General features: G+C 50.6%; 6 pseudogenes; all 6 read left to right on the top strand.

Moving 5' to 3' along the window:
* The first annotated feature begins 570 nt into the window (after positions 1–570).
* LOC124769452 lies at positions 571–781 on the top strand (annotated as a pseudogene).
* A 9,359-nt stretch (positions 782–10,140) lies between these two features.
* LOC124769451 lies at positions 10,141–10,351 on the top strand (annotated as a pseudogene).
* A 3,233-nt stretch (positions 10,352–13,584) lies between these two features.
* Positions 13,585–13,795, top strand: LOC124769438 (annotated as a pseudogene).
* A 3,226-nt stretch (positions 13,796–17,021) lies between these two features.
* Positions 17,022–17,232, top strand: LOC124769499 (annotated as a pseudogene).
* Positions 17,233–20,465: 3,233 nt separating this feature from the next.
* On the top strand, positions 20,466–20,676 carry LOC124769450 (annotated as a pseudogene).
* A 3,234-nt stretch (positions 20,677–23,910) lies between these two features.
* On the top strand, positions 23,911–24,121 carry LOC124769487 (annotated as a pseudogene).
* The last annotated feature ends 328 nt before the right edge of the window (positions 24,122–24,449 follow it).

Below are 24,449 nucleotides of genomic sequence, written 5' to 3'. Positions count from 1 at the left end.
ATGGTTCATGGTTATCAAAAGGTGTTCTGGGCTGACTAAGGCACCTCGTATAAGAATTGCCTGAGTGTACCCCTGGATCTTTGTCACTCAGACTTTCAAACTACCCTTGACTTACCCATACCCCAGATTTGATATTGGCCTTCAGGGCATCACTAGAGTAGACTGTTCTATGATACTGATAATATGGAAATTGGTAACACGGAAATTGTGTGAACCTTGTATGAAAAATTATTGGAAAATTGGAAAACACATAATCTATCTTAAAGGATTATTACTTCGTTAATTCTATGGGCGATGGGATTATCTCGCCAGTTTCGTTTGAGTGTGCTGCCGTCGCTGTTTTTTTTTTATTTTGCCTTCATTTCTGTCTTTATTTATTTCTTTCTATTTAGTTTTTAACATCATCACTTGCTTCACACCTGGAGAGGGAGGTGTGTTTCTGAGTAGTGTGTCGTCGCCTCCAAGGCATAGCAGAGTATGCCTCCGCTTTTATTTTCGGTTTATGGCAATAAGTCTTGCTACTAACAACACCCTGCTTTACGTGCTGCGTCGACACTAGAGGATGGTGGCATTTTTGGAGAGGAAAAGGTAGGTCTATAGGGGAGGTAGGAGGGAAAAAAGTGTAGTATTTGTCTTATCAGCTTAATATCTGATACGTCCTGCATCACACGACCAGAATATTACACTCATTTTTGGCTTATGACGGAGTGCTAGGGGCTTGCTCCACCTCTGTCGCGGGTTGGCCCGGCATTGAAGTACCGCCGGGATCGGCCCACCTAAAATTAATTAAAACACAGCCTGAAATGGGTTAACTTTCTGCAGTGATCAGATATTCCGCTGGTAGCAAAACTTGTCGTAGTTGTTGATGTGCCCAGTAGTTAGTTGCTTACACACCACGATTTCTTTTCATTAATTTAAGATTATCTTAAGAATTTTTTTTTTTTGCGGTTAGCCGGACGGCACTTGCAGCCGCATTACGCTAGGCTGGTAATTTATGGGGGCACAGGACGGTGCCTTCGGATGCCTCGTTAGCGTCTCTTATGGTCCGGGCACAGATAATTTTAATTAAATTTTTTGGAGTTATAAGCTTAGCTCCTCGCGAACGTCGTCGTCGTCGTCGTCGCCGCCGCACGCACGCAGAATACGTGTGTACACACGCACACACACATATGCAGTAGGCGGTGGACGATGTAAGCACTCGGCTAGGTGTAGCTCGCGCCAGTATAGCTCGCACCGGCCTGACGCTGCTGTGGGGCGGCCTCACGGCTTCTCCACTGCCCTGGCAGCTAGCGGCGTTCAAATGGGAGTCGCAGTTTACTCCTCGACATGGAGGGTAGTACTGGGATGTTGACGAGTGATCTCGTATTTGGTCGTTCCTTCCGGCACTTGCCTTTGTGATGTTTTCGACGGTCGCCTGTTGCCATATCGGCCCGCACCACCGTGTGTCACTCCCACATGTGGAGCGCACACGCTGCAAGCATTTAGGCCCTGACACTGCGGTTTTTCATCTCTGGCGGTACTCCGCAAGGATACCGCCCTTCGATTGTGCCATTCCGGCACTAATCGAAGTGCTAGGTTTTCCGGCCTGTTAGGAGACCGCTTCTGCAAAACGTGCGAGGAGATGTTTGCTGGTTGCGAGCTACCCGCCGATTTTCTAGCTGTATGTATGGTCCTTAATCCAAAGGTCACAGGTCACTGTCGGGCTAAGGACGTGTTCTTAACACTGATTATAAGTTGGTGGCACGAAGTGTGGCTTCACATCTTAAACAGGTAATGAATAAGGTACACTGGCGTTTCGAATCGAACCACCTTCACCGCTGCTTCTATATACCGTGATGCTGTCTTACTCACCCACCGCCGACGCTCGAACCCCGGCTTCAATTGATCTCTAGATTTCGCCGGTGCCTTCTCCCATCCTTACCTGCTGGCCGTTATGTCGCGGAAGGGTTTCGGGGAGCACTTCATAAGAGACATCCGGCACTTCTTGGATGGAGCAAATTCCAGAATCATTGTGAACGGCTGCAGATCACGACCAATTCCCATCAGACGATCAGTTCGACAAGGCTGTCCCTTGTCAGTGTATTTTATCGCTTTGGCGCTGGACCCCATGCTGCGTGACATCGGATGGATGGTCGATGGTGTTCCTTTCCCAGGCGTCACCTTCCGCAGTGCGGCATACGCGGATGGTGTAGGTGTGTTTGTAGCAAACGCCAATGACATCGATTCGGTTCGCCGAGTCCTCCACGTTTATGAACGAGCATCCGGTGCCATGTTAAAATCCAACAAAATGGTGCTAATGCCACTAGGGCCACGATCATTGACCATCGAACGCCCATGCAACCGGATTGTAGGGGAACAACGTATCTTGGGTCTTGAGGTGACTGACTGTCCGCAGCGCATGTTAACACTCACGTGCAGGCGGATTCTCACGCGCATCAGAGGATTTTGCGTGAGTCACACTGATCGACGACTCGACCTCCATCAACGAATCCAACTGATTAGTACATACATCCTATCACGGGCATAGTATGTAGCACAACTCCATACGCTACCGAAACAAACCAGCAGAGCCATCTCACAAACAGTATATTGCCTATTGTGGCGGCATGCACTATTCAAAGTTGATGCGCAGAATTGTACACTGCCAAAGGTCGATAGTGGCCTTGGACTCATTGACTTTCCCCGCAAATGTGCGGCAATCCTGATTCAAAGTATCGCCACTTTGCGTGAGATTGACCCAGGTGGTACAACAGCGGTGCTTTTCGACCGTTATCGCCCACAATCGGCGCGTGCACCAGTATGTTTGACACATATTCCATTCCGGATGACGACAGTCAAGGACTATTACCTCAATCAAAGTTACGTCCTAACAGTGGCCACCGACAAGGCACGCACATCGAAGCGCCTTTACTAGGCGCTTCGAGGCCAGCCCACACCACATAAATTGGAGGACAGACGACCGTCGGTCATCTGACACCAAGCTTGGGCTAATATCAACCACCCAGCCCTTCCCACAGAAGTTTCAGCGCTATGGTATCGCGTTGTAAACAATTTAATACCCACTAATCACCGCCTGGTGGCCATCCGCCTATGGCCCTCGGCTGCTTGCGGCCGATGTGGTGACGTAGACACCAGAGAGCATCGTCTCTTATGCCCTCACGTCACAGAAGTGTGGGACCTTGCATGTGTGCTATTAGCGCTGATCGGTGGGACTACACTGGACTATGTGTCAATCGACTGGTTCCTTACCCCTGATATTCAGACCAACCAACGAACACGACGTAACGCAATGGTGTGGCTCTTGGGCCACACCATTTTCACGATCTATGACCTTTGCCTCACCGATGCTGTCTCTTTCATGGACTACCTTTGGAGCCAGCATCGCCTGGCGGAATCTGACCGGAAATATACCATTACTTTTGCAGGATTTCTTAAAGTTGCAATGGTTCATGGTTATCAAAAGGTGTTCTGGGCTGACTAAGGCACCTCGTATAAGAATTGCCTGAGTGTACCCCTGGATCTTTGTCACTCAGACTTTCAAACTACCCTTGACTTACCCATACCCCAGATTTGATATTGGCCTTCAGGGCATCACTAGAGTAGACTGTTCTATGATACTGATAATATGGAAATTGGTAACACGGAAATTGTGTGAACCTTGTATGAAAAATTATTCCCCCCTGCGGGTTCGGGGGTTAGAATAGGCCCGCGGTATTCCTGCCTGTCGTAAGAGGCGACTAAAAGGAGTCTCAAACGTTTCGGCCTTATGTGATGGTCCCCTCTCGGGTTTGACCTCCATCTATCTAAATTATTCCGAAGAGCGAGCCAATTGGGGAAGGGCACCTTACACGGTGCACTGTATCCTTCGTGCAATTCGACCTATAGCCGTCTTTCTCGTCGTTGCAATGGTGTCCCGCTCGTTTTCGATCTCTTGGGCGATTACCACGCTGCACTCTGCAGTGTTTCTTTTAACTGTGACGACGACCTTGGCCATTTTTGCACCTAAGATCCAGCACGGTAGCCAGTCCGTTGTGGTGGGGTCGCCATGTACCCTCTTGGTTGTAGCCCCCTGACAACACAGGGATCGCTCTACTGATGCCTGCGCCGTTCACTCCCCACGTATGCCAAGGAGTAGATGCCCATCTCCCTGGGGCATCAGGACTCCCGGCAATGGCCATCCTGCCAGGTGGCCTTTGCTGTGGCTGGGTGGCGCCCGTGGGGAGGGCCCTTGGTCGGAGTAGGTGGCATCAGGGCGGATGACCCGCAATGAAGCGTGGTACATCATCTCTCGCTGGCGGCCAGCCGTCAGCAGTCTCTAAGCGTTCGAGAGCCCATTTTAAAGGCAACGTTTATGACCCCAAATCGTTCCCCTCCCTCGCCACACCATGGGAGGAACGACAGGCATTGCGTGACACTGAGACGTATTCGCCCAGATATCTTGTCTGTACCAGAGCTGATGGGGAATCTTTTCTATCCGTGAAGCCTCAGTTCTTTGTAGAGCATTTAGAGGACAAGTTCGGTGAGGTGGAGGGCTTGTCCAAGATGCGGTCTGGATCGGTGTTGATAAAAACGGCATCCTCTGCCCAGTCACGGAGGTTGCTCAATTGTGACAAGTTGGGGGATGTTTCCGTTAGCATCACGCCGCATAAGAGTCTGAACATGGTCCAGGGTATTATATTCCACCGGGATCTTCTTCTGCAGTCCGACGATGAATTACGCGCCAACCTCGAACGACGAGGTGTTCACTTCGTCCGGCGCGTCCATCGGGGTCCGAGGGATAATCAGGTCGCCACCGGTGCCTTCATCTTGGCCTTTGAGGGTGATGTCTTACCCGAAAAGGTTAAGGTGATGGTTTACCGTTGTGATGTGAAACCATATATCCCTCCTCCGATGCGGTGTTTTAAATGCTGGAAGTTCGGGCACATGTCATCTCGCTGTACTTCCAGCATGACGTGTCGGGATTGCGGGCGTCCTTCGCATCCCGATACTCCATGTGCCCCGCCTCCTATCTGTGTTAACTGCGGAGAACACCATTCCCCCTGCTCGCCGGACTGTAGGATATTGCAGAAAGAACGGAAGATAATGGAATATAAGACCTTGGATCGGCTGACCTACCCCGAGGCTAGACGGAAATATGAGAGGCTCCATCCTGTGGCAATGCCGTCAACTTACGCCGCTGCTGCAACGACGGTTCTCCCGTCATCACGAATCGGCTCTACGATCGGTCAGCATCCACCGGCCCCCTTGCTTGTGGGGGGCACTTCACACCCTGTTGCTCCTGCTCCATCCTCTCCAGGAGCAACGCCCTCCCAACCATCGGGGACATCAGCTCCCCCTTCCCAGCCGGAGAAGCGTAAGACTTCTTCGGCTGCTCTCGCCAGGAAGGGATCCCTTGGGGCTCTCCCTTCACCAGTTCCGACCAGTGGAAAAGCGGACGCCCGCAAGTGGTTGAAACAACCGCCAGTCCCTGGTCGTCGAGCCTCGCGGTCGTCGTCTGTCCCTGAGACTGACCCGGTGAAGCCCATGCCGCCTGAACCGCCGAAGGCGCAGCGTGACAAGCAGACTAAGAAGAAAGTCCCCAAGCCCAACGGTATTGCGGTGGCACCGATCCCACCGCTTCCTACAAGCTCTGCCTCTGAGGACGAGGTGGAGATTCTGGCGTCCGCTGAGGACCTCGCTCTTGCCGGTCCCTCGGACGCAATGGATGGCATTTGTACGGATGCTCCATCAGCGGCAGCAGGTGACCCAGTGGCGTAATCTGCCTTCCCAGTCTCCTCACGCCTTTCCCAGCCATGGACAACACCATCCTCCAGTGGAACTGCAGCGGTTTCTTCCACCATCTAGCCGAGCTCCGTCAACTTATCAGCCTTCACCCTTTCTTCTGCATTGCTCTCCAGGAAACTTGGTTTCCAGCGATGCGAACCCCCGCCCTCCGTGGCTATCGGGGTTATTACAAGAACCGAGCAGCTTATGACAGGGTGTCTGGTGGCGTCTGCATATATGTCCTTCACACTCTGCATAGCGAGTCTGTCCCTCTCCAGACGCCTTTAGAGGCTGTTGGTGTACGCGTGTGGACGCCACAGGCTGTTACCGTCTGCAGTCTTTACATTCCACCGGATGGTGATGTCTCGCAGCATGTCCTGGCTGCACTGGTCGCCCAATTGCCGCCACCTTTCTTGCTATTGGGCGACTTCAACGCCCATAACCCTCTGTGGGGTGGGTCGGTGGCAACAGGTCGAGGCACCATCGTTGAGCATTTATTGTCGCAGCTCGATCTCTCGCTGTTAAATGATGGTGCCTTCACACACTTCAGTGTGGCGCATGGCACCTACTCCGCCATTGACCTTTCAATCTGTAGCCATAGCCTCTTACCGTCTGTCCAATGGAGTGTGCATGACGACCTGTGTGGTAGTGACCATTTTCCGATCTTTTTGTCACTACCACAGCGCCACTCTTCTGGGCGCCCTAGCAGATGGGCTATGAATAAGGCTGACTGGGACTTGTTCTCCTCCACTGCCGCTTTTGAGCCTCTCTCTACCGATGACATTGATGCGGTGGTTCAATCGGTCACCACCGGCATCGTTACTGCCGCCGAATCTGCCATTCCCCATTCCTGTGGGTCCCCTCGGCGGAAGGCTGTGCCTTGGTGGTCGCCTGAGATCGCTGAAGCGATTAAAGATCGCCGGCGGGCGCTCCAGCGTCACAAGCGACACCCCTCCCTCGACCACCTTATCGCCTTCAAACGGCTGCGTGCGCGGGCCCGCCTCCTTATCCGCCAGGGCAAGAAGGAGTGCTGGGAGCGGTATGTGTCCACCATTGGCCTCCATGTCACTCCCTCGCAGGTCTGGGCCAAGATTCGACGCGTCTACGGCTATCGGCCACCTGCCAGCGTCCCTGCGCTCTCACTGAATGGAGCAGTTTGTACTGACTCCGACGTCATTGCCAATCGCCTAGCAGAGCATTTTGCTATGAGTTCCGCTTCTGCGAATTACCCCCAGGCCTTCCGCTCCATTAAAGAGCGGATGGAACGTCGGAGCCTTTCGTTTCGCACCAACCACCCAGAATCTTACAATGCTCCATTTAGTGAGTGGGAATTTCGCAGTGCCCTCGCTGCTTGCCCTGATACCGCTCCTGGGCCAGATGGCATCCACTGTCAGATGCTGAAACACCTTTCAGTGGACTGCCAGCGGCGCCTTCTCGATCTTTACAACCGTCTTTGGGTCGAGGGGGAGTTTCCGTCGCAATGGCGGGAAGGCATTGTCATCCCCGTTTTGAAGCCTGGAAAGAACCCTCTGGAGGTGGACAGCTACCGTCCCATTAGCCTCACCAACGTTCTTTGCAAGTTGCTTGAACGGATGGTGAGCCGGCGCTTGCATTGGGTACTGGAGTCTCGGGGCCTTCTGGCTCCATCTCAGGGTGGGTTCCGTAAAGGCCGCTCCGCCGCCGACAATCTGGTGAGCCTGGAGTCGGCCATCCGTACTGCCTTTTCCCGCCGTCAGCATTTGGTCGCTGTCTTTTTCGACATGCGGAAGGCGTACGATACGACGTGGCGTCATCACATTCTTTCTACGCTTCATGGATGGGGTCTTCGGGGTCCTCTGCCGATTTTTATCCGCAATTTTCTGTCGTGTCGTACCTTCCGCGTGCAAGTCGCGGCCTCGTCTAGTTCCTCCCACGTCCAGGAGAACGGTGTGCCACAGGGCTCTGTTTTAAGTGTCTGTCTGTTTTTAATAGCCATTAACGGGCTTGCTGCGGCCGTGGGAAATTCTGTCTCTGCTTCCCTGTATGCTGACGACTTCTGCCTTTATTACAGCTCTACTGGCATTGCAGCTGTTGAACGTCAGCTACAGGGCGCTATCCGTAGGGCGCAGTCTTGGGCTGTAGCGCATGGGTTTCAGTTTTCGGCAGCCAAGACCTGCGTTATGCATTTCTGCCGGCGACGTACTGTCCACCCGGAGCCGCAGCTTTCTCTTAACGGCGAACTTCTTTCGGTGGTGGAATCACACAGGTTTTTGGGGGTGGTTTTTGATGCCCGGTTGACTTGGCTGCCTCATATCCGGCAGCTCAAACAGACGTGTTGGCGGCATCTCAATGCACTGCGATGTTTGAGCCACACCCGCTGGGGAGCCGACCGCTCTACCCTGTTACGGCTCTACCAGGCGTTAATCCAGTCCCGTCTGGATTATGGGTGCCTGGCATATGGCTCAGCATCCCCGTCTGCGTTGCGGGTGCTGGACCCAATCCTCCACAGCGGGATACGCCTTGCCACTGGTGCTTTCCGCACCAGCCCTGTGGACAGCTTACTCGTGGAGGCAGGTGTCCCTCCACTGCGGTTCCGGCGCCAACGTTTGCTGGCCGCTTATGCTGCCCATGTTCTAAGCTCGCCCGGGCATCCTAACTATCGTCTCCTGTTCCCGCAGTCAGTCGTCCGTCTGCCGGAACGTCGGCCCCAGTCGGGTTGTCCGATCGCCATACGCGTCAAGGAGCTTCTCTCCGGGCTTGGGCTTGTCCCTGTTCCACCTCCTTTCCGGGCACCTCTGCGTACACCCCCGTGGTGCGTTCCTCGCCCTTGCCTTCGGCTAGACTTGGCACAGGGCTCGAAGGACTCAGTCCCTCCAGAGGCCTTCCGCCGCCGCTTTTATTCCATCCTGGCCACGTATCAGGGCTCTGGCATTGTTTACACCGACGGCTCGATGGTTGCTGGTCGAGTCGGGTATGCGCTCACTCTAGGGGACCATTCCGAACAACGTTCCTTGCCGGCTGGCTGCAGCGTTTACACTGCTGAGCTGGTCGCCATCTTTCGAGCCCTAGAGTATATCCGCTCCTGCTCAGGTGAGTCCTTCGTTATCTGTAGCGATTCCCTGAGCAGTTTACGAGCACTCGACCAGTGTTTTCCTCGTTCCCGTCTGGTGATGGCTATCCATGAGTCCCTGCATACTCTTGCGCGTTGCGGCCGCTCTGCGGTCTTCGTGTGGACCCCAGGCCATGTTGGGATCCCCGGCAACGAGAATGTTGACCGGCTGGCGAAAGAGGCGACTAGTGCACCATCTCTGGACGTTGGCCTCCCGGAGACAGATTTGCGGGCGTTCCTACGCCGCAAAATTCTGGACCTTTGGGACACTGAATGGCGCGCCCTGCCTTTACGCAACAAACTTCGGGCCATCAAGGGGGCTACCGGTGTGTGGCGCTCCTCCTTGCGGGTTTCTCGCAAGGAGTCTGTTGTCCTCTGCCGGCTGCGCATTGGGCACACTCGGCTTACCCACGGCCACTTATTGCGCCGTGAGGATGCGCCTCTATGTCGCTGCGGCTCCGTTTTATCCGTGGTTCATGTTTTATTGGAGTGTCCGTTTTTAGCTGCGCTCAGGCAGTCGTTCACACTGCCTGACTCGCTCCCTGCCCTTTTAACAGATGACCCGGCTATGGCTGACTTAGTTTTACGTTTTATTCGGGCAGGGGGTTTTTATTCTTTACTCTGAGTGTTTCTGTTTTTATCTTATTGTTTTGTGTTGATTCTGGCCTTTGGCCTCCGATTTTAAACTGATTTTTAATGTGTTTTCAGTGGTTGGCTTTTCCTTTTTTATTTCTCTGGTCGGCCAACCACCGTCACACTCTGTGTGCTTTTAGTTCGTTTTGTCTTGTCTTTGTCTCAGTTTCTCTTGTCCTGTATCGTCTGTGATCTCTTCTGTTCCTCGTTTTTATTCTCTGTGGGTGTTCTTTGTCTTTGGAAAAAGGGACCGATGACCATAGCAGTCTGGTCCCTTTAATCCCCCAAACCAACCAACCAACCAACCAAAAATTATTGGAAAATTGGAAAACACATAATCTATCTTAAAGGATTATTACTTCGTTAATTCTATGGGCGATGGGATTATCTCGCCAGTTTCGTTTGAGTGTGCTGCCGTCGCTGTTTTTTTTTTTTATTTTGCCTTCATTTCTGTCTTTATTTATTTCTTTCTATTTAGTTTTTAACATCATCACTTGCTTCACACCTGGAGAGGGAGGTGTGTTTCTGAGTAGTATGTCGTCGCCCCCAAGGCATAGCAGAGTATGCCTCCGCTTTTATTTTCGGTTTATGGCAATAAGTCTTGCTACTAACAACACCCTGCTTTACGTGCTGCGTCGACACTAGAGGATGGCGGCATTTTTGGAGAGGAAAAGGTAGGTCTATAGGGGAGGTAGGAGGGAAAAAAGTGTAGTATTTGTCTTATCAGCTTAATATCTGATACGTCCTGCATCACACGACCAGAATATTACACTCATTTTTGGCTTATGACGGAGTGCTAGGGGCTTGCTCCACCTCTGTCGCGGGTTGGCCCGGCATTGAAGTACCGCCGGGATCGGCCCACCTAAAATTAATTAAAACACAGCCTGAAATGGGTTAACTTTCTGCAGTGATCAGATATTCCGCTGGTAGCAAAACTTGTCGTAGTTGTTGATGTGCCCAGTAGTTAGTTGCTTACACACCACGATTTCTTTTCATTAATTTAAGATTATCTTAAGAATTTTTTTTTTTTTTTGCGGTTAGCCGGACGGCACTTGCAGCCGCATTACGCTAGGCTGGTAATTTATGGGGGCACAGGACAGTGCCTTCGGATGCCTCGTTAGCGTCTCTTATGGTCCGGGCACAGATAATTTTAATTAAATTTTTTGGAGTTATAACCTTAGCTCCTCGCGAACGTCGTCGTCGTCGTCGCCGCCGCACGCACGCTGAATACGTGTGTACACACGCACACACACATATGCAGTAGCCGGTGGACGATGTAAGCACTCGGCTAGGTGTAGCTCGCGCCAGCATAGCTCGCACCGGCCTGACGCTGCTGTGGGGCGGCCTCACGGCTTCTCCACTGCCCTGGCAGCTAGCGGCGTTCAAATGGGAGTCGCAGTTTACTACTCGACATGGAGGGTAGTACTGGGATGTTGACGAGTGATCTCGTATTTGGTCGTTCCTTCCGGCACTTGCCTTTGTGATGTTTTCGACGGTCGCCTGTTGCCATATCGGCCCGCACCACCGTGTGTCACTCCCACATGTGGAGCGCACACGCTGCAAGCATTTAGGCCCTGACACTGCGGTTTTTCATCTCTGGCGGTACTCCGCAAGGATACCGCCCTTCGATTGTGCCATTCCAGCACTAATCGAAGTGCTAGGTTTTCCGGCCTGTTAGGAGACCGCTTCTGCAAAACGTGCGAGGAGATGTTTGCTGGTTGCGAGCTACCCGCCGATTTTCTAGCTGTATGTATGGTCCTTAATCCAAAGGTCACAGGTCACTGTCGGGCTAAGGACGTGTTCTTAACACTGATTATAAGTTGGTGGCACGAAGTGTGGCTTCACATCTTAAACAGGTAATGAATAAGGTACACTGGCGTTTCGAATCGAACCACCTTCACCGCTGCTTCTATATACCGTGATGCTGTCTTACTCACCCACCGCCGACGCTCGAACCCCGGCTTCAATTGATCTCTAGATTTCGCCGGTGCCTTCTCCCATCCTTACCTGCTGGCCGTTATGTCGCGGAAGGGTTTCGGGGAGCACTTCATAAGAGACATCCGGCACTTCTTGGATGGAGCAAATTCCAGAATCATTGTGAACGGCTGCAGATCACGACCAATTCCCATCAGACGATCAGTTCGACAAGGCTGTCCCTTGTCAGTGTATTTTATCGCTTTGGCGCTGGACCCCATGCTGCGTGACATCGGATGGATGGTCGATGGTGTTCCTTTCCCAGGCGTCACCTTCCGCAGTGCGGCATACGCGGATGGTGTAGGTGTGTTTGTAGCAAACGCCAATGACATCGATTCGGTTCGCCGAGTCCTCCACGTTTATGAACGAGCATCCGGTGCCATGTTAAAATCCAACAAAATGGTGCTAATGCCACTAGGGCCACGATCATTGACCATCGAACGCCCATGCAACCGGATTGTAGGGGAACAACGTATCTTGGGTCTTGAGGTGACTGACTGTCCGCAGCGCATGTTAACACTCACGTGCAGGCGGATTCTCACGCGCATCAGAGGATTTTGCGTGAGTCACACTGATCGACGACTCGACCTCCATCAACGAATCCAACTGATTAGTTCATACATCCTATCACGGGCATAGTATGTAGCACAACTCCATACGCTACCGAAACAAACCAGCAGAGCCATCTCACAAACAGTATATTGCCTATTGTGGCGGCATGCACTATTCAAAGTTGATGCGCAGAATTGTACACTGCCAAAGGTCGATAGTGGCCTTGGACTCATTGACTTTCCCCGCAAATGTGCGGCAATCCTGATTCAAAGTATCGCCACTTTGCGTGAGATTGACCCAGGTGGTACAACAGCGGTGCTTTTCGACCGTTATCGCCCACAATCGGCGCGTGCACCAGTATGTTTGACACATATTCCATTCCGGATGACGACAGTCAAGGACTATTACCTCAATCAAAGTTACGTCCTAACAGTGGCCACCGACAAGGCACGCACATCGAAGCGCCTTTACTAGGCGCTTCGAGGCCAGCCCACACCACATAAATTGGAGGACAGACGACCGTCGGTCATCTGACACCAAGCTTGGGCTAATATCAACCACCCAGCCCTTCCCACAGAAGTTTCAGCGCTATGGTATCGCGTTGTAAACAATTTAATACCCACTAATCACCGCCTGGTGGCCATCCGCCTATGGCCCTCGGCTGCTTGCGGCCGATGTGGTGACGTAGACACCAGAGAGCATCGTCTCTTATGCCCTCACGTCACAGAAGTGTGGGACCTTGCACGTGTGCTATTAGCGCTGATCGGTGGGACTACACTGGACTATGTGTCAATCGACTGGTTCCTTACCCCTGATATTCAGACCAACCAACGAACACGACGTAACGCAATGGTGTGGCTCTTGGGCCACACCATTTTCACGATCTATGACCTTTGCCTCACCGATGCTGTCTCTTTCATGGACTACCTTTGGAGCCAGCATCGCCTGGCGGAATCTGACCGGAAATATACCATTACTTTTGCAAGATTTCTTAAAGTTGCAATGGTTCATGGTTATCAAAAGGTGTTCTGGGCTGACTAAGGCACCTCGTATAAGAATTGCCTGAGTGTACCCCTGGATCTTTGTCACTCAGACTTTCAAACTACCCTTGACTTACCCATACCCCAGATTTGATATTGGCCTTCAGGGCATCACTAGAGTAGACTGTTCTATGATACTGATAATATGGAAATTGGTAACACGGAAATTGTGTGAACCTTGTATGAAAAATTATTGGAAAATTGGAAAACACATAATCTATCTTAAAGGATTATTACTTCGTTAATTCTATGGGCGATGGGATTATCTCGCCAGTTTCGTTTGAGTGTGCTGCCGTCGCTGTTTTTTTTTTTTATTTTGCCTTCATTTCTGTCTTTATTTATTTCTTTCTATTTAGTTTTTAACATCATCACTTGCTTCACACCTGGAGAGGGAGGTGTGTTTCTGAGTAGTGTGTCGTCGCCCCCAAGGCATAGCAGAGTATGCCTCCGCTTTTATTTTCGGTTTATGGCAATAAGTCTTGCTACTAACAACACCCTGCTTTACGTGCTGCGTCGACACTAGAGTATGGCGGCATTTTTGGAGAGGAAAAGGTAGGTCTATAGGGGAGGTAGGAGGGAAAAAAGTGTAGTATTTGTCTTATCAGCTTAATATCTGATACGTCCTGCATCACACGACCAGAATATTACACTCATTTTTGGCTTATGACGGAGTGCTAGGGGCTTGCTCCACCTCTGTCGCGGGTTGGCCCGGCATTGAAGTACCGCCGGGATCGGCCCACCTAAAATTAATTAAAACACAGCCTGAAATGGGTTAACTTTCTGCAGTGATCAGATATTCCGCTGGTAGCAAAACTTGTCGTAGTTGTTGATGTGCCCAGTAGTTAGTTGCTTACACACCACGATTTCTTTTCATTAATTTAAGATTATCTTAAGAATTTTTTTTTTTGCGGTTAGCCGGACGGCACTTGCAGCCGCATTACGCTAGGCTGGTAATTTATGGGGGCACAGGACAGTGCCTTCGGATGCCTCGTTAGCGTCTCTTATGGTCCGGGCACAGATAATCTTAATTAAATTTTTTGGAGTTATAACCTTAGCTCCTCGCCAACGTCGTCGTCGTCGCCGCCGCACGCACGCTGAATACGTGTGTACACACGCACACACACATATGCAGTAGGCGGTGGACGATGTAAGCACTCGGCTAGGTGTAGCTCGCGCCAGCATAGCTCGCACCGGCCTGACGCTGCTGTGGGGCGGCCTCACGGCTTCTCCACTGCCCTGGCAGCTAGCGGCGTTCAAATGGGAGTCGCAGTTTACTCCTCGACATGGAGGGTAGTACTGGGATGTTGACGAGTGATCTCGTATTTGGTCGTTCCTTCCGGCACTTGCCTTTGTGATGTTTTCGACGGTCGCCTGTTGCCATATCGGCCCGCACCACCGTGTGTCACTCCCACATGTGGAGCGCACACGCTGCAAGCATTTAGGCCCTGACACTGCGGTTTTTCATCTCTGGCGGTACTCCGCAAGGATACCGCCCTTCGATTGTGCCATTCCAGCACTAATCGAAGTGCTAGGTTTTCCGGCCTGTTAGGAGACCGCTTCTGCAAAACGTGCGAGGAGATGTTTGCTGGTTGCGAGCTACCCGCCGATTTTCTAGCTGTATGTATGGTCCTTAATCCAAAGGTCACAGGTCACTGTCGGGCTAAGGACGTGTTCTTAACACTGATTATAAGTTGGTGGCACGAAGTGTGGCTTCACATCTTAAACAGGTAATGAATAAGGTACACTGGCGTTTCGAATCGAACCACCTTCACCGCTGCTTCTATATACCGTGATGCTGTCTTACTCACCCACCGCCGACGCTCGAACCCCAGCTTCAATTGATCTCTAGATTTCGCCGGTGCCTTCTCCCATCCTTACCTGCTGGCCGTTATGTCGCGGAAGGGTTTCGGGGAGCACTTCATAAGAGACATCCGGCACTTCTTGGATGGAGCAAATTCCAGAATCATTGTGAACGGCTGCAGATCACGACCAATTCCCATCAGACGATCAGTTCGACAAGGCTGTCCCTTGTCAGTGTATTTTATCGCTTTGGCGCTGGACCCCATGCTGCGTGACATCGGATGGATGGTCGATGGTGTTCCTTTCCCAGGCGTCACCTTCCGCAGTGCGGCATACGCGGATGGTGTAGGTGTGTTTGTAGCAAACGCCAATGACATCGATTCGGTTCGCCGAGTCCTCCACGTTTATGAACGAGCATCCGGTGCCATGTTAAAATCCAACAAAATGGTGCTAATGCCACTAGGGCCACGATCATTGACCATCGAACGCCCATGCAACCGGATTGTAGGGGAACAACGTATCTTGGGTCTTGAGGTGACTGACTGTCCGCAGCGCATGTTAACACTCACGTGCAGGCGGATTCTCACGCGCATCAGAGGATTTTGCGTGAGTCACACTGATCGACGACTCGACCTCCATCAACGAATCCAACTGATTAGTTCATACATCCTATCACGGGCATAGTATGTAGCACAACTCCATACGCTACCGAAACAAACCAGCAGAGCCATCTCACAAACAGTATATTGCCTATTGTGGCGGCATGCACTATTCAAAGTTGATGCGCAGAATTGTACACTGCCAAAGGTCGATAGTGGCCTTGGACTCATTGACTTTCCCCGCAAATGTGCGGCAATCCTGATTCAAAGTATCGCCACTTTGCGTGAGATTGACCCAGGTGGTACAACAGCGGTGCTTTTCGACCGTTATCGCCCACAATCGGCGCGTGCACCAGTATGTTTGACACATATTCCATTCCGGATGACGACAGTCAAGGACTATTACCTCAATCAAAGTTACGTCCTAACAGTGGCCACCGACAAGGCACGCACATCGAAGCGCCTTTACTAGGCGCTTCGAGGCCAGCCCACACCACATAAATTGGAGGACAGACGACCGTCGGTCATCTGACACCAAGCTTGGGCTAATATCAACCACCCAGCCCTTCCCACAGAAGTTTCAGCGCTATGGTATCGCGTTGTAAACAATTTAATACCCACTAATCACCGCCTGGTGGCCATCCGCCTATGGCCCTCGGCTGCTTGCGGCCGATGTGGTGACGTAGACACCAGAGAGCATCGTCTCTTATGCCCTCACGTCACAGAAGTGTGGGACCTTGCACGTGTGCTATTAGCGCTGATCGGTGGGACTACACTGGACTATGTGTCAATCGACTGGTTCCTTACCCCTGATATTCAGACCAACCAACGAACACGACGTAACGCAATGGTGTGGCTCTTGGGCCACACCATTTTCACGATCTATGACCTTTGCCTCACCGATGCTGTCTCTTTCATGGACTACCTTTGGAGCCAGCATCGCCTGGCGGAATCTGACCGGAAATATACCATTACTTTTGCAAGATTTCTTAAAGTTGCAATGGTTCATGGTTATCAAAAGGTGTTCTGGGCTGACTAAGGCACCTCGTATAAGAATTGCCTGAGTGTACCCCTGGATCTTTGTCACTCAGACTTTCAAACTACCCTTGACTTACCCATACCCCAGATTTGATATTGGCCTTCAGGGCATCACTAGAGTAGACTGTTCTATGATACTGATAATATGGAAATTGGTAACACGGAAATTGTGTGAACCTTGTATGAAACATTATTGGAAAATTGGAAAACACATAATCTATCTTAAAGGATTATTACTTCGTTAATTCTATGGGCGATGGAATTATCTCGCCAGTTTCGTTTGAGTGTGCTGCCGTCGCTGTTTTTTTTTTTATTTTGCCTTCATTTCTGTCTTTATTTATTTCTTTCTATTTAGTTTTATAACATCATCACTTGCTTCACACCTGGAGAGGGAGGTGTGTTTCTGAGTAGTGTGTCGTCGCCCCCAAGGCATAGCAGAGTATGCCTCCGCTTTTATTTTCGGTTTATGGCAATAAGTCTTGCTACTAACAACACCCTGCTTTACGTGCTGCGTCGACACTAGAGGATGGCGGCATTTTTGGAGAGGAAAAGGTAGGTCTATAGGGGAGGTAGGAGGGAAAAAAGTGTAGTATTTGTCTTATCAGCTTAATATCTGATACGTCCTGCATCACACGACCAGAATATTACACTCATTTTTGGCTTATGACGGAGTGCTAGGGGCTTGCTCCACCTCTGTCGCGGGTTGGCCCGGCATTGAAGTACCGCCGGGATCGGCCCACCTAAAATTAATTAAAACACAGCCTGAAATGGGTTAACTTTCTGCAGTGATCAGATATTCCGCTGGTAGCAAAACTTGTCGTAGTTGTTGATGTGCCAAGTAGTTAGTTGCTTACACACCACGATTTCTTTTCATTAATTTAAGATTATCTTAAGAATTTTTTTTTTTTTTTGCGGTTAGCCGGACGGTACTTGCAGCCGCATTACGCTAGGCTGGTAATTTATGGGGGCACAGGACAGTGCCTTCGGATGCCTCGTTAGCGTCTCTTATGGTCCGGGCACAGATAATTTTAATTAAATTTTTTGGAGTTATAACCTTAGCTCCTCGCGAACGTCGTCGTCGTCGTCGCCGCCGCACGCACGCTGAATACGTGTGTACACACGCACACACACATATGCAGTAGGCGGTGGACGATGTAAGCACTCGGCTAGGTGTAGCTCGCGCCAGCATAGCTCGCACCGGCCTGACGCTGCTGTGGGGCGGCCTCACGGCTTCTCCACTGCCCTGGCAGCTAGCGGCGTTCAAATGGGAGTCGCAGTTTACTCCTCGACATGGAGGGTAGTACTGGGATGTTGACGAGTGATCTCGTATTTGGTCGTTCCTTCCGGCACTTGCCTTTGTGATGTTTTCGACGGTCGCCTGTTGCCATATCGGCCCGCACCACCGTGTGTCACTCCCACATGTGGAGCGCACACGCTGCAAGCATTTAGGCCCTGACACTGCGGTTTTTCATCTCTGGCGGTACTCCGCAAGGATACCGCCCTTCGATTGTGCCATTCCAGCACTAATCGAAGTGCTAGGTTTTCCGGCCTGTTAGGAGACCGCTTCTGCAAAACGTGCGAGGAGATGTTTGCTGGTTGCGAGCTACCCGCCGATTTTCTAGCTGTATGTATGGTCCTTAATCCAAAGGTCACAGGTCACTGTCGGGCTAAGGACGTGTTCTTAACACTGATTATAAGTTGGTGGCACGAAGTGTGGCTTCACATCTTAAACAGGTAATGAATAAGGTACACTGGCGTTTCGAATCGAACCACCTTCACCGCTGCTTCTATATACCGTGATGCTGTCTTACTCACCCACCGCCGACGCTCGAACCCCAGCTTCAATTGATCTCTAGATTTCGCCGGTGCCTTCTCCCATCCTTACCTGCTGGCCGTTATGTCGCGGAAGGGTTTCGGGGAGCACTTCATAAGAGACATCCGGCACTTCTTGGATGGAGCAAATTCCAGAATCATTGTGAACGGCTGCAGATCACGACCAATTCCCATCAGACGATCAGTTCGACAAGGCTGTCCCTTGTCAGTGTATTTTATCGCTTTGGCGCTGGACCCCATGCTGCGTGACATCGGATGGATGGTCGATGGTGTTCCTTTCCCAGGCGTCACCTTCCGCAGTGCGGCATACGCGGATGGTGTAGGTGTGTTTGTAGCAAACGCCAATGACATCGATTCGGTTCGCCGAGTCCTCCACGTTTATGAACGAGCATCCGGTGCCATGTTAAAATCCAACAAAATGGTGCTAATGCCACTAGGGCCACGATCATTGACCATCGAACGCCCATGCAACCGGATTGTAGGGGAACAACGTATCTTGGGTCTTGAGGTGACTGACTGTCCGCAGCGCATGTTAACACTCACGTGCAGGCGGATTCTCACGCGCATCAGAGGATTTTGCGTGAGTCACACTGATCGACGACTCGACCTCCATCAACGAATCCAACTGATTAGTTCATACATCCTATCACGGGCATAGTATGTAGCACAACTCCATACGCTACCGAAACAAACCAGCAGAGCCATCTCACAAACAGTATATTGCCTATTGTGGCGGCATGCACTATTCAAAGTTGATGCGCAGAATTGTACACTGCCAAAGGTCGATAGTGGCCTTGGACTCATTGACTTTCCCCGCAAATGTGCGGCAATCCTGATTCAAAGTATCGCCACTTTGCGTGAGATTGACCCAGGTGGTACAACAGCGGTGCTTTTCGACCGTTATCGCCCACAATCGGCGCGTGCACCAGTATGTTTGACACATATTCCATTCCGGATGACGACAGTCAAGGACTATTACCTCAATCAAAGTTACGTCCTAACAGTGGCCACCGACAAGGCACGCACATCGAAGCGCCTTTACTAGGCGCTTCGAGGCCAGCCCACACCACATAAATTGGAGGACAGACGACCGTCGGTCATCTGACACCAAGCTTGGGCTAATATCAACCACCCAGCCCTTCCCACAGAAGTTTCAGCGCTATGGTATCGCGTTGTAAACAATTTAATACCCACTAATCACCGCCTGGTGGCCATCCGCCTATGGCCCTCGGCTGCTTGCGGCCGATGTGGTGACGTAGACACCAGAGAGCATCGTCTCTTATGCCCTCACGTCACAGAAGTGTGGGACCTTGCACGTGTGCTATTAGCGCTGATCGGTGGGACTACACTGGACTATGTGTCAATCGACTGGTTCCTTACCCCTGATATTCAGACCAACCAACGAACACGACGTAACGCAATGGTGTGGCTCTTGGGCCACACCATTTTCACGATCTATGACCTTTGCCTCACCGATGCTGTCTCTTTCATGGACTACCTTTGGAGCCAGCATCGCCTGGCGGAATCTGACCGGAAATATACCATTACTTTTGCAAGATTTCTTAAAGTTGCAATGGTTCATGGTTATCAAAAGGTGTTCTGGGCTGACTAAGGCACCTCGTATAAGAATTGCCTGAGTGTACCCCTGGATCTTTGTCACTCAGACTTTCAAACTACCCTTGACTTACCCATACCCCAGATTTGATATTGGCCTTCAGGGCATCACTAGAGTAGACTGTTCTATGATACTGATAATATGGAAATTGGTAACACGGAAATTGTGTGAACCTTGTATGAAAAATTATTGGAAAATTGGAAAACACATAATCTATCTTAAAGGATTATTACTTCGTTAATTCTATGGGCGATGGAATTATCTCGCCAGTTTCGTTTGAGTGTGCTGCCGTCGCTGTTTTTTTTTTTATTTTGCCTTCATTTCTGTCTTTATTTATTTCTTTCTATTTAGTTTTATAACATCATCACTTGCTTCACACCTGGAGAGGGAGGTGTGTTTCTGAGTAGTGTGTCGTCGCCCCCAAGGCATAGCAGAGTATGCCTCCGCTTTTATTTTCGGTTTATGGCAATAAGTCTTGCTACTAACAACACCCTGCTTTACGTGCTGCGTCGACACTAGAGGATGGCGGCATTTTTGGAGAGGAAAAGGTAGGTCTGTAGGGGAGGTAGGAGGGAAAAAAGTGTAGTATTTGTCTTATCAGCTTAATATCTGATACGTCCTGCATCACACGACCAGAATATTACACTCATTTTTGGCTTATGACGGAGTGCTAGGGGCTTGCTCCACCTCTGTCGCGGGTTGGCCCGGCATTGAAGTACCGCCGGGATCGGCCCACCTAAAATTAATTAAAACACAGCCTGAAATGGGTTAACTTTCTGCAGTGATCAGATATTCCGCTGGTAGCAAAACTTGTCGTAGTTGTTGATGTGCCAAGTAGTTAGTTGCTTACACACCACGATTTCTTTTCATTAATTTAAGATTATCTTAAGAATTTTTTTTTTTTTTTTGCGGTTAGCCGGACGGTACTTGCAGCCGCATTACGCTAGGCTGGTAATTTATGGGGGCACAGGACAGTGCCTTCGGATGCCTCGTTAGCGTCTCTTATGGTCCGGGCACAGATAAATTTAATTAAATTTTTTGGAGTTATAACCTTAGCTCCTCGCGAACGTCGTCGTCGTCGTCGCCGCCGCACGCACGCTGAATACGTGTGTACACACGCACACACACATATGCAGTAGGCGGTGGACGATGTAAGCACTCGGCTAGGTGTAGCTCGCGCCAGCATAGCTCGCACCGGCCTGACGCTGCTGTGGGGCGGCCTCACGGCTTCTCCACTGCCCTGGCAGCTAGCGGCGTTCAAATGGGAGTCGCAGTTTACTCCTCGACATGGAGGGTAGTACTGGGATGTTGACGAGTGATCTCGTATTTGGTCGTTCCTTCCGGCACTTGCCTTTGTGATGTTTTCGACGGTCGCCTGTTGCCATATCGGCCCGCACCACCGTGTGTCACTCCCACATGTGGAGCGCACACGCTGCAAGCATTTAGGCCCTGACACTGCGGTTTTTCATCTCTGGCGGTACTCCGCAAGGATACCGCCCTTCGATTGTGCCATTCCAGCACTAATCGAAGTGCTAGGTTTTCCGGCCTGTTAGGAGACCGCTTCTGCAAAACGTGCGAGGAGATGTTTGCTGGTTGCGAGCTACCCGCCGATTTTCTAGCTGTATGTATGGTCCTTAATCCAGAGGTCACAGGTCACTGTCAGGCTAAGGACGTGTTCTTAACACTGATTATAAGTTGGTGGCACGAAGTGTGGCTTCACATCTTAAACAGGTAATGAATAAGGTACACTGGCGTTTCGAATCGAACCACCTTCACCGCTGCTTCTATATACCGTGATGCTGTCTTACTCACCCACCGCCGACGCTCGAACCCCGGCTTCAATTGATCTCTAGATTTCGCCGGTGCCTTCTCCCATCCTTACCTGCTGGCCGTTATGTCGCGGAAGGGTTTCGGGGAGCACTTCATAAGAGACATCCGGCACTTCTTGGATGGAGCAAATTCCAGAATCATTGTGAACGGCTGCAGATCACGACCAATTCCCATCAGACGATCAGTTCGACAAGGCTGTCCCTTGTCAGTGTATTTTATCGCTTTGGCGCTGGACCCCATGCTGCGTGACATCGGATGGATGGTCGATGGTGTTCCTTTCCCAGGCGTCACCTTCCGCAGTGTGGCATACGCGGATGGTGTAGGTGTGTTTGTAGCAAACGCCAATGACATCGATTCGGTTCGCCGAGTCCTCCACGTTTATGAACGAGCATCCGGTGCCATGTTAAAATCCAACAAAATGGTGCTAATGCCACTAGGGCCACGATCATTGACCATCGAACGCCCATGCAACCGGATTGTAGGGGAACAACGTATCTTGGGTCTTGAGGTGACTGACTGTCCGCAGCGCATGTTAACACTCACGTGCAGGCGGATTCTCACGCGCATCAGAGGATTTTGCGTGAGTCACACTGATCGACGACTCGACCTCCATCAACGAATCCAACTGATTAGTTCATACATCCTATCACGGGCATAGTATGTAGCACAACTCCATACGCTACCGAAACAAACCAGCAGAGCCATCTCACAAACAGTATATTGCCTATTGTGGCGGCATGCACTATTCAAAGTTGATGCGCAGAATTGTACACTGCCAAAGGTCGATAGTGGCCTTGGACTCATTGACTTTCCCCGCAAATGTGCGGCAATCCTGATTCAAAGTATCGCCACTTTGCGTGAGATTGACCCAGGTGGTACAACAGCGGTGCTTTTCGACCGTTATCGCCCACAATCGGCGCGTGCACCAGTATGTTTGACACATATTCCATTCCGGATGACGACAGTCAAGGACTATTACCTCAATCAAAGTTACGTCCTAACAGTGGCCACCGACAAGGCACGCACATCGAAGCGCCTTTACTAGGCGCTTCGAGGCCAGCCCACACCACATAAATTGGAGGACAGACGACCGTCGGTCATCTGACACCAAGCTTGGGCTAATATCAACCACCCAGCCCTTCCCACAGAAGTTTCAGCGCTACGGTATCGCGTTGTAAACAATTTAATACCCACTAATCACCGGCTGGTGGCCATCCGCCTATGGCCCTCGGCTGCTTGCGGCCGATGTGGTGACGTAGACACCAGAGAGCATCGTCTCTTATGCCCTCACGTCACAGAAGTGTGGGACCTTGCACGTGTGCTATTAGCGCTGATCGGTGGGACTACACTGGACTATGTGTCAATCGACTGGTTCCTTACCCCTGATATTCAGACCAACCAACGAACACGACGTAACGCAATGGTGTGGCTCTTGGGCCACACCATTTTCACGATCTATGACCTTTGCCTCACCGATGCTGTCTCTTTCATGGACTACCTTTGGAGCCAGCATCGCCTGGCGGAATCTGACCGGAAATATACCATTACTTTTGCAAGATTTCTTAAAGTTGCAATGGTTCATGGTTATCAAAAGGTGTTCTGGGCTGACTAAGGCACCTCGTATAAGAATTGCCTGAGTGTACCCCTGGATCTTTGTCACTCAGACTTTCAAACTACCCTTGACTTACCCATACCCCAGATTTGATATTGGCCTTCAGGGCATCACTAGAGTAGACTGTTCTATGATACTGATAATATGGAAATTGGTAACACGGAAATTGTGTGAACCTTGTATGAAAAATTATTGGAAAATTGGAAAACACATAATCTATCTTAAAGGATTATTACTTCGTTAATTCTATGGGCGATGGAATTATCTCGCCAGTTTCGTTTGAGTGTGCTGCCGTCGCTGTTTTTTTTTTTATTTTGCCTTCATTTCTGTCTTTATTTATTTCTTTCTATTTAGTTTTATAACATCATCACTTGCTTCACACCTGGAGAGGGAGGTGTGTTTCTGAGTAGTGTGTCGTCGCCCCCAAGGCACAGCAGAGTATGCCTCCGCTTTTATTTTCGGTTTATGGCAATAAGTCTTGCTACTAACAACACCCTGCTTTACGTGCTGCGTCGACACTAGAGGATGGCGGCATTTTTGGAGAGGAAAAGGTAGGTCTATAGGGGAGGTAGGAGGGAAAAAAGTGTAGTATTTGTCTTATCAGCTTAATATCTGATACGTCCTGCATCACACGACCAGAATATTACACTCATTTTTGGCTTATGACGGAGTGCTAGGGGCTTGCTCCACCTCTGTCGCGGGTTGGCCCGGCATTGAAGTACCGCCGGGATCGGCCCACCTAAAATTAATTAAAACCATGCCTGAAATGGGTTAACTTTCTGCAGTGATCAGATATTCCGCTGGTAGCAAAACTTGTCGTAGTTGTTGATGTGCCCAGTAGTTAGTTGCTTACACACCACGATTTCTTTTCATTAATTTAAGATTATCTTAAGAATTTTTTTTTTTTTTTGCGGTTAGCCGGACGGTACTTGCAGCCGCATTACGCTAGGCTGGTAATTTATGGGGGCACAGGACAGTGCCTTCGGATGCCTCGTTAGCGTCTCTTATGGTCCGGGCACAGATAATTTTAATTAAATTTTTTGGAGTTATAACCTTAGCTCCTCGCGAACGT

This window comes from Schistocerca piceifrons, unplaced genomic scaffold (genome assembly GCF_021461385.2).
Source record: "Schistocerca piceifrons isolate TAMUIC-IGC-003096 unplaced genomic scaffold, iqSchPice1.1 HiC_scaffold_701, whole genome shotgun sequence".
Classification (NCBI taxonomy): domain Eukaryota; kingdom Metazoa; phylum Arthropoda; class Insecta; order Orthoptera; family Acrididae; genus Schistocerca; species Schistocerca piceifrons.
The sequence above is the reverse complement of the archived record's forward strand: the minus strand, read 5'-3'. Positions and strand labels throughout refer to the sequence as shown.